This window comes from Mya arenaria, chromosome 12 (assembly GCF_026914265.1).
Source record: "Mya arenaria isolate MELC-2E11 chromosome 12, ASM2691426v1".
Taxonomy (NCBI): domain Eukaryota; kingdom Metazoa; phylum Mollusca; class Bivalvia; order Myida; family Myidae; genus Mya; species Mya arenaria.
Window position 1 is genome coordinate 63,348,330 of NC_069133.1, and position 13,000 is coordinate 63,361,329.

Sequence of the window (13,000 nt, forward strand, 5' to 3'; positions counted from 1 at the left end):
AATACTGGGCAATTTCCATCCAAGTATGACTGGAAAAAACTATCAATAAAAGCGTGTTACTCCCAGCTAGACAAACTACTTTTGAACGAACCGTGAACGAAAATTGAGCAATGCAAAATATGATATATTTTAATAATTGTTCGCCACTATGGATTATTGCAAGAAATAAACCCAAACTGCGACCAATCTGTAAGCAGATTCTAAGTGATTTTGGACTATTTGTGTCACGCTCATATATACAAATTTGTAAATGCTGTAATTTAAGGACAGACAATATTATTGTTCATCTCTTACTTTATTGTCATGCGAAAGAAGGGTACCGTAATTCCCTTTGGGATACAATTTACGAACAGTGTGGGATCGATATTTTTAAGTCGATAATGACAATGACATGTACTGATCAATGTGTGTATTTATTTTCACTTAGTACTGATATTTATTATGAAAGCTTTGTCAACTATCCTGTCACAGTTGCAATAGTCAGACTCTTGCGGAGGGTGTAACTTTAGATTACTAAATAGCTTCAAAAACGGTCTTCACTATAAACTGTCTTAATTTTCGTTTTGTTTAAGGCAACCTTAGTGTTTACTTTGCTAGGCTATTACTAATCTGGACAAATGTGCTTCACTTGTATTTTACACAGAAAGCGCCATGTAGAGATTGTCTGTAATACATCTTGAGTAGATAACTCTGAATAATTATCGTTCATATATTTTGCTAATTTAGACTACATCTATCTATACATAATTATATGTGCATGGAAGATGTTGGTTTTGTAAATGATTACTCGAAATGTTTAATGTTCGTAATGTTCATCTATATTATATCATAATGTTCTTTTGATGTTCGTGTATATCATATTATCGATGTGTGTATATATTCTTTGTTACATCTGTATATATGTTATATATGTTAATCTCTTCACTTATGGAGGAATAAAAAGTATCTATCTATCTATCTATCTATCTATCTATCTATCTATCTATCTATCTATCTATCTATCTATCTATCTATCCCATCCCATCCCATCCCATCCCATCCCATCCCATCCATCCATCCATCCATCCATCCATCCATCCATCTATCTATCTATCTATCAAAATCAATTAACACTTATTGTTTACTTTGCATTCACAATTACAATTTAATAATTGGTAAACAAAAGAACAATTAACAAACGGACTCGGGATCAATAAACAAAATAAAACGACACATAATTTATGTTACCAAAATCAATTAACACTTATTGTTTACTTTGCATTCAAAGGTGATTATAGGGATGAAGGTCGCAATATACGACAGTGGTGTTTTTCACACAGTCTCATTTTGATAAAGACTAGGAGGAGTTTGGTTAATTGCACCGTCGATCCTCATCGACACGCCTTCATGCTGTCGTCGATCCTGAATGGCTGATAAAAATGCCGTAATAGTCCTGACACGCCTTCTGGCTGTCAGTCAACCGTTGCAATCGCAACAAAACTGTGTATTGTCAAAACTGATGATTGTTCTGATAAGGATTGTCCTGCGCGGATTAAAGCATGTCGGCATAATTAACGCGTGTCGGTAATTAGCCTTGTCAGCGGAAGGCACATCGGGCCCGACAAGCCATAAAGGCCTGAAGGAAACCCTGCAATGACCATTTATTTCTACTTTCAGTTTCACTTTCAAGTTCTGGAAGTAAAAAAAACAAAACAAAAAAAACGATGTTTCTATTGCCAATATTCCTATAAATGTTCTTTAAAAATAAATGGCAAAGCAATTTAACGGTATATATAAAAGAACCTTACTGTTCTGTTAATTGACAATGATTCAATGATTTAACTATGTCCAACAGTTCTCCTAACTATTGATTAAATTTGTCAGGAAATAAACGGGAACCTGTTTCCTGTGCAGTTAAGACGATATTTGTTAAATGTTTATTATCTTTTACGCATTAAAAACTAATCTATCATTAAATTTTCGACAATAAATAAAGTATCAATTTTGATATTGATATTAAGCATAGCTGTTTTTTCACTGCCATCGAATTTAGCGAAAACTGCCAAAGTTATTGTTAATTCACATAATGGGCCGAGTTGCCTGGTAGGAAGCATTCTTAATTTAATAAATAATAAGGGTATAAAAACACAGTGATTTTTATTTAAATTTTCAAAACCACCTGTGGCTTTACAATTGGGAAAATAAGCGCGTTAACTCCCAAAATTGGGAAAATAAAATGAACATTAAAATGGTCATTTAAAATAACCATGCAGTAACAAAGACGCCTATTATAACTGTTTCAACTCTCTTTAATGACAGTTACTATCATAAAAACATGTAAAAACATTATTTTTGTGCCAAATGATCCCTATTAAGCATTATCACTTTCTCACCAAACAAATTGCAATTTCAGCTTTCTGGTCTTGTGATATGTTAATTAAATGCGAGATCTTAAAAAAACACAATAAACAAAGTTACACTGAAATTATACATAAGTAACAAAAAACACTTTTGTTGAGTCTTTTAACGTAGTATTTGCTATCATGTGACATATTTATGATTAAACTTTTAAGTTGAATGCTACATTTTGCTATAAGGCAATGCTATCAATTATTATATGTTATTATTTGCCGGAAAGTTGAAGTCAAAACGTCGTAAATTGTAAACAAATTGATCAGTGTCATTAGATGAATTACTTGCGTCTCGGTGATGATGATCAGAAACGGTGTATTTCACGGGCCTTATCCCGGATCGAACCGGTTCCTGCTTATTGTTGCGCGTTCGCATCGTATTTAAAATGCATTGGTAACGAAATAAAAACAAAAAGCACAATTTATATTTGTATTTTTTATTCATTTCTGGGGGGAATTGATTACATTTTTTTGGGACAATATGACTATTTTTTGGGAAAATTGGACGATTTTCGGCGAGGGGAAACAGCCGTTATACGGCGGTAAATTTCACGAAAAAAAATCACTGAAACACTATGCTTTACGCGTTTAATTGGCATGTTTTTTTTATTAAATAACATTTGGAATAAACGGTAGCCCGATTGGGCTAGTTTTTACGGTAATTCGGTAGCCCGAGCTGAAATTTGGTAGCCTCAGGCTATCGGACCACTGCGAATTTCGAACACTGTTAAACAAATATTGAATTCCTGGAGAGTCCTTAAATATTTTAAGTGATAAACTATAGTCTCTTAAGGTAGAAATACTGTATCCTTCATAAAAAACATTGTTTTCGATATTTATTCATCCTTTTCCAAATTGTTTTAATTGTGGTACATCTTATTTGGGAGTAAGAGTGCATTTTTAAACATTATTTACCCGAAGACAATTAGACAGCTGAGGCCTAAAAAAAAAAAATTGTTTGGTTAGGGTTACATCCTTAAAAAAAATAGGTAGGGTAGGTAGGCTTTTTTTTTTTTTATTTTTTTTTTTTTTTATTAGGTTTTATATAAGAATATAATTTTCATCATTGGAGAATGGTGTTAAAGCTATCTTCTGTACAAGCATTTAAGGTTTAAACTTAATATTAAAAAGCAATTAAAAAAAAAACGAATTTTTTTTTTTTTTTTTTTTTAGTTTTTCATTTTTTTTTCAAACTGACTATAAAAACGGTAGGGTCGGCGCCTATTCCGTAGGTAGGGTCGGGTAACCCGAACCAAATGTATTTTTTTTTTAGGCCTGATCTGAATGTAACATTCATACAAAAATAAGATTCGCCCCTTACCCTTACACTTAATAACCAGACCTTTATTTATGCCATTATGATTGTTTCAAATGATTAACTGTCTTTTTTCTTCAATTAAGATGCTTTTAGAAGAAAAATGTGACATTGTACAAAAGGAGATTTCAGACAAGTTCACTAATGCTACCCCCAAAAAGACACATATTTGAGATTTTGACACCTTCAATATTTGAAAAACAACAACATTGTGTTAAAGTCTGGAAATAAATGAAAATGCATTAATAAAGGTTTTAAAATGAAAACCTGACACCAACCCCTATTCCACGCAATGCCTCTCAAGCTGCTTGGCCTTTTCGAAACTAGCAAACCCCTTTTACATAACTACCATGACTACGTCACACGACAAGCAAGGCTTTTAGTAAATTAGTTATGAGCAAAGATACAATCTGTTCTAGCAACACACAAAACATGAGGACCTTACTGATGAAGCAGGGCTTGAGTTTAGATAAAAAATTGTACTCACAAATTTTTGGGAGTGCTGGAAATTCCAACTCGCAAAATCTGAAGTTCACTCAATATTTTTTTCTCACCCCATTGTTTTTGTTAGAAAAATATAATGTAATCAAAAACAACAGCAACTATGTTTTCTGTGTCAGACCGATTCACCTTCTAAAGCCTTAGATTCCTAAACATAGAAAACGTACTGCAGTCTGCATAAAATATCTTGCAGACGTTCCCATCATTGTCTGTATTGAAGGTTAATTTTATGTTGAGTTTCTTCTCCTATTTAGTTACATTTATTATGGACGGTTTATTAAACTTTGGCTTCTATGACCATTAGTTGGATCATCGCCATCAGCAATTTTAAATCTACATGCATAAAAAACTTGTGATTATTTTGCTTGTCGTGATGATGGACAGTGCCTCAAAATTGATACAATATTAGTCAAATACTTCAACCTAAAATCTGAACACGAAATACCAGTCTACAATGTGCTCTAAGCTTAACATGCTTGCGTATATGTCATCATTTTTGATGTGTTTACAATTGAAAGTTGCTTTTTTTCCAGTTTTTACTCTCAAAGTTTTGCAAACTCAACTCGCATTTTCCAATTTTCACTCGCATTTTGCAAGTGTGTGAGTGCTAAATTCAAGCCCTGATGCAGGGTTTCTGCCGGGCCTTTACAACTTGTTGGGCCCAACATGCCTTCCGTTGGTAAGTCTTACCAACCCTGTTAATTGTGCAGACATGCTTTAATGCACCCAGCCACAAGCTTTACAGTTACATCGGTTGACATGTCGCCTTACACTAAAAGGAAAAGGTCCTAGGCAGGGCTTCTAAAAGTTTGGAACCTCAATCGGTCCGGACCCGGCGACACCCCCCCCCCCCCCCCCCCCAAGTCTGATAATATGGAAATGTCACACATTTTTGCGACAAGTATTCTGTCAATACTTTTTTGCGATGTGGCAATTTGTAAGAGCTCTAGAGCCATCATAGCCAATTTAGATATTCATTGATACAAGCTTAATTCAAATGAGATTGTCAAAACACTTTTACTTGCCCAAAATAATTTAAAAAAACGCAATAATAATCAAATTGTAGTGTTCATTTATTCCCTCAAGGATAGCAGCAAATTGAAAACAAGCAGCAAATTGAAAAAAGGTCTTCAGAGTCTTAGTCATCATCATCACCTGACCATCCTCATCCTCATCAAATACTTAAAATTCATCATTTAATAACCAAATCACAAACAAGAGAAGTATTTCATTAATAAGCGTCCATGTATCGGGCAGACGATTAGAAGCTAATAAATTTATTATTTAATTAATAAGCGTCTAAGCATCGGGCAGAAGCTTAGATACTTATTAAATGAATGCTACAAATGCTGAGCATGCGGAATGCTGTGACGTCACCAATTCATACCTAAATATATTGAAAGCCAATATTTAGAAAGTTCATTCAGAATTTGAGAATTGTTGCTGAAGAAATTCTGATAACTAAGGGATTTAAATTTCGTAAAAATGCACTTGCCCTTTCGGGCAACCACCTGGGAATTTTGACTTGTCCGAAACAGTATTTACTTGTCCCCGGCTTCGGGCAACCCAGTTACGACGAAGACTGGTAGTGCTTTCTCTTGACAAAGAGAAATAACCACTGCATCTGACAAAGAAACAGTCTAAATGAAAAGGAATTAAAAATAAGTTTGTAGATCATTGTTTTACCATATGGTTAACATTTCTTAATAAAAACATGTTCTAAACTGGGCAGTTGTCCAGAAATTCCGGGTTTGCCTTAAAAATTAGAAACTGTAAAAGAAAACGTTTCGGAGACCGGGATTAAAATAGAATAATCACAGTCAACATCACTGACCTCCATAGCAACAGAAACAACACAACAGTGCAGCTATGTGACTATTATCACAAAATAAGTACCTCTAAAATTTTGCTTTTCCAAATGTCAATATTTAGTTACATGGGGGATGACGTCATACAGTGCACGCTTTTATATTTGGTTCCGCAGAGGTATCTTTAAATATAAGAATTACTATACAAAGTTAATGACATATCATCAATCACCTTACACAATGTGATAATACATATAGAGTAAATAAACTCTTGTTACCATTGTTTTTGTGCTGTGCAGCATTTGATGTGAAACAAAGCAAAAAGGTAGCAGATTTGTACTTTCAAACTTTTGCATATTTGGACAAAGGAGTAGTTTGGATAGGCTTAATATCACGGCCTGTAAACACCAGCTCCACCACTTTACGGTGGTGCAAAGAAAAAGAGCTGTCGACACTTCCGTGGTGGAGCTGTGCCCTATGTTTACATGAACAAACGTGAGTATGATTTATATTTTATTTGATAATTTCATTTTACTGACATATTTCGAAAATCAGAGAATGTGGTGCCGTGTAAGAACACTTCTACTGTAGGCTGGTTACTATTTCAGTTCAATATTGTGCAAACTGTGGTGTCAGGAGCTTTTCTCCCGAATCAAATTTTTGCATATTTTGAGATCTGATTGAATAGCAAGTACATTTCGGTGCTTACACACCCCGAAAGAACATTCTCACGCATGCAAACATAACTGTTATGTATGATACTTATGCCGGAACACAACAAAACTGATAAGCACTTCTTAAAAAGGTAAAATGCACATATTTATAAAAGTGGTGGCGCTGTTGCCCTAGTGGTGGCGCTATCGAGTATGTTTTGCACTCGAAGTAATATAAAAAGTTAACGCTTTTGGAATGAATACAACAGTTGCTATGTTTATCATTCATTGAACATTATGCTGGTTATGCATACTACTACTTGCGGAAACAAAACTGAAAACTATTTCGAAAACAAACGGCTACGTGCTGTTAATTTTACCATATAAATATAACTATCTATCATGTGTGTCCAGTACGGATAGAAAATCCGACCCGAGTGCACGCGCGTAAGCCGGTAAAGAGGTTTGCCGAGTTACCGGCCACGTAGCGTGACCGATTTTTCTTTCCGTACCGGAAAAACATGATTGATATTTTTTCTTGCATATCTAAAATTATCAATTTGTGGAAGAATTGAGGTAAAAAACGCACTTTTGTACATTTTACCAAAAAGCGCGTGAAACGTTGTTTACTGATGTCATAAAGCGCAGTAATTTTAAATCACTATTGATGTCAAATAGTAACTATTTAAATCGCGTTATTACGATTATTCATTATCCATTTAAATTAATTGCATACTTATAATTGATTGAGCTTTATTGAAATGAAATGATGTACTTTTCATAAACCATACAATAAAAGAAATAAGAAGTAGCGCGTTGTGGCCCATAACTCATCTTACATGGTGGTTTAAGATGCGTTTTTCCAGCACTGGTCAAATGACCGGGAATACACGTCCGGTATGCAAGAATACCTCTCTAATAACCGGACCCACATGATAAATACTTATATTTATATGGTAAAATTAACAGCACCTAGCCATTTATTTTCGAAATAGTTTTCAGTAAGGTTAAGGTAGTTCGCGTAGAGTAGTTAGCGTAGAGTTTTGTTTCCGCAAGTAGTATGCATAACCAGCATAATGTTCAATGAATAATAAACCTAGCAACTTTTGTATTCATTCCAAAAGCGTTTATATTTTATATTACTTCAAGCGCAAAACATACTCGATAGCGCCACCACTAGGGCAACAGCGCCACCACTTTTATAAATATGTGCATTTTTCCTTTTTAAGAAGTGCTTATCAGTTTTGTTGTGTTCCAGCATAAGTACTATACATAACAGTTATGTTTGCATGCGTGAGAATGTTCTTACAGGGTGTGTAAGCATCTAAATGTACTTGCTATTCAATCAGATCACAAAATATGCACTAGTTCGATTCGGGAGAAAAGCTCCTGACACCAGTTTGCACAATATTGAAACGAAATAGTAACCAGCCTATAGTAGAAGTGTTCTAACACGGTACCACATTCTCCGATTTTCGAAATATGTCCGCTAAATGAAATTATCAATTGAAATATTAATCATACTCACGTTTGTTTATGTAAACATAGTCCACAGATCCACCACGGAAGTGTCGACAGCTCTTTTTCTTTGCACCACCGTAAAGTGGTGGAGCTGGTGTTTACAGGCCGTGAATATACGTATACTTCTGAAAAGTATAAAAAATATATACATAGGTTAAACATTTCATGCATGATTTTCATTTAAATATTGACTTGATGATGTTTACTTTGTTCATTAAAAAAATCCGAATATTTAGGCACTAATGCATGTTTTTGGAAGTCATTTATGACCACATTTCATACAGAAAAATATATAATAATTAATTGTATTTTTTTCCATGTTGGTTAATATAGGACGCAACATTGCTTTGTCACAATTTCATGCAATTATATTCAATAATTCAGACAATATTTTAAGATAATTTCAAAATTAATCCAGAAAAGGCAACTGCTCAGTATTGTTTGTCTAACTATTCACCTACATCAAAACGTTTCCTTTACATCTTAAATTCAGGAAAGTGGACAGAAATTTGTTATTGGTGAGTATTCACTTTTCCTACAATCTAATCATTTATCCCTAGACCCTTGTTCATAGTAAATTGTAAACCTATATCCCTATAGAAGCGGCCTCACCAGTTATTGGCATATCATTAAAGGCATCAGGCCAAGAGATCAACTATGGGACCGAATCGCCTGACTTGAATCTGAGACGAAACTGCAAGGAACTGTGGAGTATAGAAAACAAAAGTAACAAGACTCTTACTTAATAAACCAAATGCACGGTGAGTGGGGAGTGCTCTACAGATACAGTCTTACAATACAGGGCCACAGTTTGAAACAAAACCAAGACCATTTAAGCCTAGGTATCCAATGATTCCAGGCCATTGTCACTTTATGACTTCATATAAAAACAAAGTGAAACGGGTCCATTCTGTTGATGTAGTGCAATATTAACAAAAGACTTCTAAAAATCAGCTAAACGTATTTGATGAGGTTTATACGGTAATAGCGTATGGATTAACCAAACGTCTCAAATAAATAATTGAAACTTTCGTTTCTCAAAGTTCCAACGAAAACAACACAATATTGAAAATGGATGGGACTAAAAACTCACACTTCAGAGACAATTTTAACTGTTGTCAGGGCGCTGTCGACACTTGGCAGTGGATGTTTTCAATACAAGTCAGTTTTATCTACTAGACAGTGAAGGCTGCTTTGTTGCAGCTTCCGAAGTAACAACAAATAACGGCACTTTTGCAAAGAATTCCGCGGGAGACCTCGCGCGACAGTCTTGAACTCTTCACAAATTTCGTTGAAATCTCGCGAGATTTTTTAAACTTTTATTTTATAATTGACATTGTTTTCTATTAATCATCAAATATATATGAAGATGGTGAATTCTAAGAATGAGAAACATAATAAGTTTATCAACAAAATACATATTTAAAAAAAAAATCAGAAATATTTTGGCTATCGACACGTTTTACTTTGGCTACATTCTACCAAGTTAGGATCATACTCAACAAATATTAAAAAAGTATAGTCGAACATATATATAAGACTTTAGGTTAGTTGCGCATCCAAGAAGTTAAAGTTAACACCCTACGTAAGCGGGTTCTTTTTGTATTAATCTGAATTTAACTTTGGTAGTGGGTAAAAATACGCACTTTCAAATGGAATGTTGTGTCTTTAAAATGGAATCTTATGTATGTGGACATATTTTCTCGGTTACGTACATTTTGAGTCCAGAGCCTGATCATTACTTAGAATATTTGAGCCCTTAATGACATCCGGCCCTCATGCCACTATTGGTAAGTTCGGGAGATTAACGTATATCACCATCACACTATTGTGTCATTGTTCAAGGGTGATTGTTCCGGAGGCAAGTATGTAAAACATACATGTAGATTTAAGTACGAATTTGTATTTGTCGTACGTTTGTCAATCTTTACAGATAGATAGAAAGATAGATAAATTCTTTTATTCCTCCAACAATGGAGAGCTTTACATATTTATAACATACAATACATGAATATACAGTTGATATATAATCATAACATAGAAAAGAATAGGAAAATGATATGCATGGCATCAATTTCAGGGTACACAACAATACAAAGAATGGGAAATAAATGACATGTCCCTACATTACACATCGTCCTGCATTTTAGATAGAGTTATGACAATGATATAAAAGGAGTGATATTTATAAGTAAAGGAAACATAGTGAAATAGATAGTTATTTTTACAAAAACAACCCAAATGAACAAGACTTCAAATGAGGGTATGTTTACACACATTGTACATTTAATTACATATGCGGTAAAAAATAATTGACCACTATTCCGGACATGACTCTGCCCTGATTAAGCTTTCGAACAGCTGCACAAAAGATAATATTTATGCAAAAAAGCTACAGAAACATGCTCAGTAGCAAAATAAGACTGTAATCATTTGAAAAATAAGGGACATCACATTTATTTTCAACCAATGTTGAAGTATTGTTCATTAAAGCTTGAAATATATTGTTCAAATCAAGTTGTCTTCAAATATCTCATTCATCAGTACATTAACATTCCAAGTAGTAATGATTATTTTGGGCCTTGGTCTCGACCGATTTACAGTTTTATTTTATTTTCACATTGTTTTTGGATAATAATAAACCTGTCTTTTTGTATTTATATTTGTTTGTGGTGTAGATGATAGTCTTCACATATTCATTCAGAGTTCTTCTTGCTTATATGTATACTCGTTGTTCGTTTATGATACAATGAAAAATACAGAGACTAGCCCAGTAGTCGAAAAATAAATAATAAACCCTGTTTAGGGGCACAAGACAATGGCTCAAACGACAATGAACTATGGACACAAATGTATACTTTGTGTGTGTATACCTTTTTCAGATTGTTGGCTTTGGTATTGGTCCTTTTTGATAGTGGTCTTATATTTCTCTTCGTTTAAAATATAGCGTTAATATGTATGCCAACGCCCATAAATATGTTTGTATGTGCGTATATTGATCAGATCTTGCGATCGAGGATAAACCAGGTAAGTACAGTGTATTTAATTATTGAGGTCAGTTTGGGTTGTTGCTGAAAATACTACTAAGAGGATGAGTTAGATACAATGAAAAATACAGAGACTAGCCCAGTAGTCGAAAAATAAATAATAAACCCTGTTTAGGGGCACAAGACAATGGCTCAAACGACAATGAACTATGGACACAAATGTATACTTTGTGTGTGTATACCTTTTTCAGATTGTTGGCTTTGGTATTGGTCCTTTTTGATAGTGGTCTTATATTTCTCTTCGTTTAAAATATAGCGTTAATATGTATGCCAACGCCCATAAATATGAGATACAAGGGAATTGCCCTAATTGGATTTCGAATATGCCCTTTGGCCCTTTAACGTTTCCAGTTGTAGGTTTAAAGCACGTATACACGGTAGACAACTTTCTAGCTTACGTTTTAAGTTTATTCATAAATCAAGGCATTGTATATGTATGTGATTTGTACATGAAACGGATAAACATTTGTAATCAAAACAAATCAACTACAATTTAAACATATTATACATAAGTGAACCATGAAACAAAGTGAAATGTATTTTTAATGATTTTGTATTTATTAGCATGTGTTAGGGAAAATGAAGTTAATTAGATTTGGCCAAAATAATTTTACAAAAAAGTGCTATTTTTACAAGTACAGTCTTATCTTTCGCGTTCACCAACATTTCAAATTTGTATACATTTGTGTGCTTAACTTAAAAATGGTTAATATATTTTTTTCTGTTAATGTAATTTCATTCCATTAAATAATGATATTCATCACCCAACGAGCTATTATTACATAAACCACAAATACGTTGATTTCTCTCAATATTCAAAAGTCGTCATTTTCTTTTTGTAATTTATGATTCATAGTGCTGAATTTACATAAAATTAAACCTAAATTTAAAGGAATAATTTCAAGATATTCCTCAAATATATGTTGTGTTTTATATAAACTATAAACTAAACACTTAGGTAAATTTAGAATAGTATTGTTCCAGTTTCATAACTGATCATTAATTCTAGACTTTAACACTGATTTAAAATGAGGTACATGACAACATTTTGAGACGTAAAGTATTGTGATAAACCAAGACTATCAAGTGAGGATTTACATACTCAATAAAAGAAAATTTAACAGAGCCATCATTATGTAGATTTAAAACCGTATCATACAATAACTTACTTATTTTGTCATATTTGGCATTCAAAATTTTACCCCCCCCCCCCCAAACAAAAACCAAAAAAACCCTCTAGACTTAATCTGTGATGCAATCGGTGTTACACCTAGTTCACCAAAAATCATACAATTTGGTGTACTTGGCTTTAGTTTAAGTACAAATTTATAGAATTTCGATTCAAATTGTTCAATAATCTTACTATTTTAAATACCCCACACCTCACATCCATATAATAAAATAAGTGATATCATTGTTTAAAATAGGTGTAGCTGAGAAGAAAAACCTGACCCACAAGATGCTTCTTTGTTTCTGAATAATTGCCATTGTAATTGAATTAAATGCCAAGATATGTTTCCAAGTTTCCAAGTTTATTTCGTATAACTCATGTCACAAAACATGACAAAAAGAGTATTGAAATATATATATATACAACTATGTAAAGAACGAGAATAGTCTCAACAATTTAAGACATAATCTATAAGAATAAATAAATTAAATCAGTGCCATCCAATATTAACATTATACCTTTATAATGGAGGAGGCATTTAAAGGGAAACAAAATGCATCAATGTATGTATCATTATGAGAATCTAACCATTAT

At 33.4% G+C, this 13,000-nt stretch overlaps 1 protein-coding gene across 2 annotated transcripts in view; it reads right to left on the minus strand.

The window, feature by feature from the left end:
• Positions 1 to 9,473, minus strand: part of LOC128212110 (C-terminal-binding protein-like) — a 50,433-nt gene extending 40,960 nt beyond the window's left edge. For both annotated transcript variants that reach the window (XM_052917387.1, XM_052917383.1), the window contains exon 1: positions 9,282 to 9,473. The gene's annotated coding sequence lies outside the window, so the exon portion shown is untranslated. The remainder of the gene's footprint in view (positions 1 to 9,281) is intronic.
• Positions 9,474 to 13,000: the final 3,527 nt, after the last annotated feature.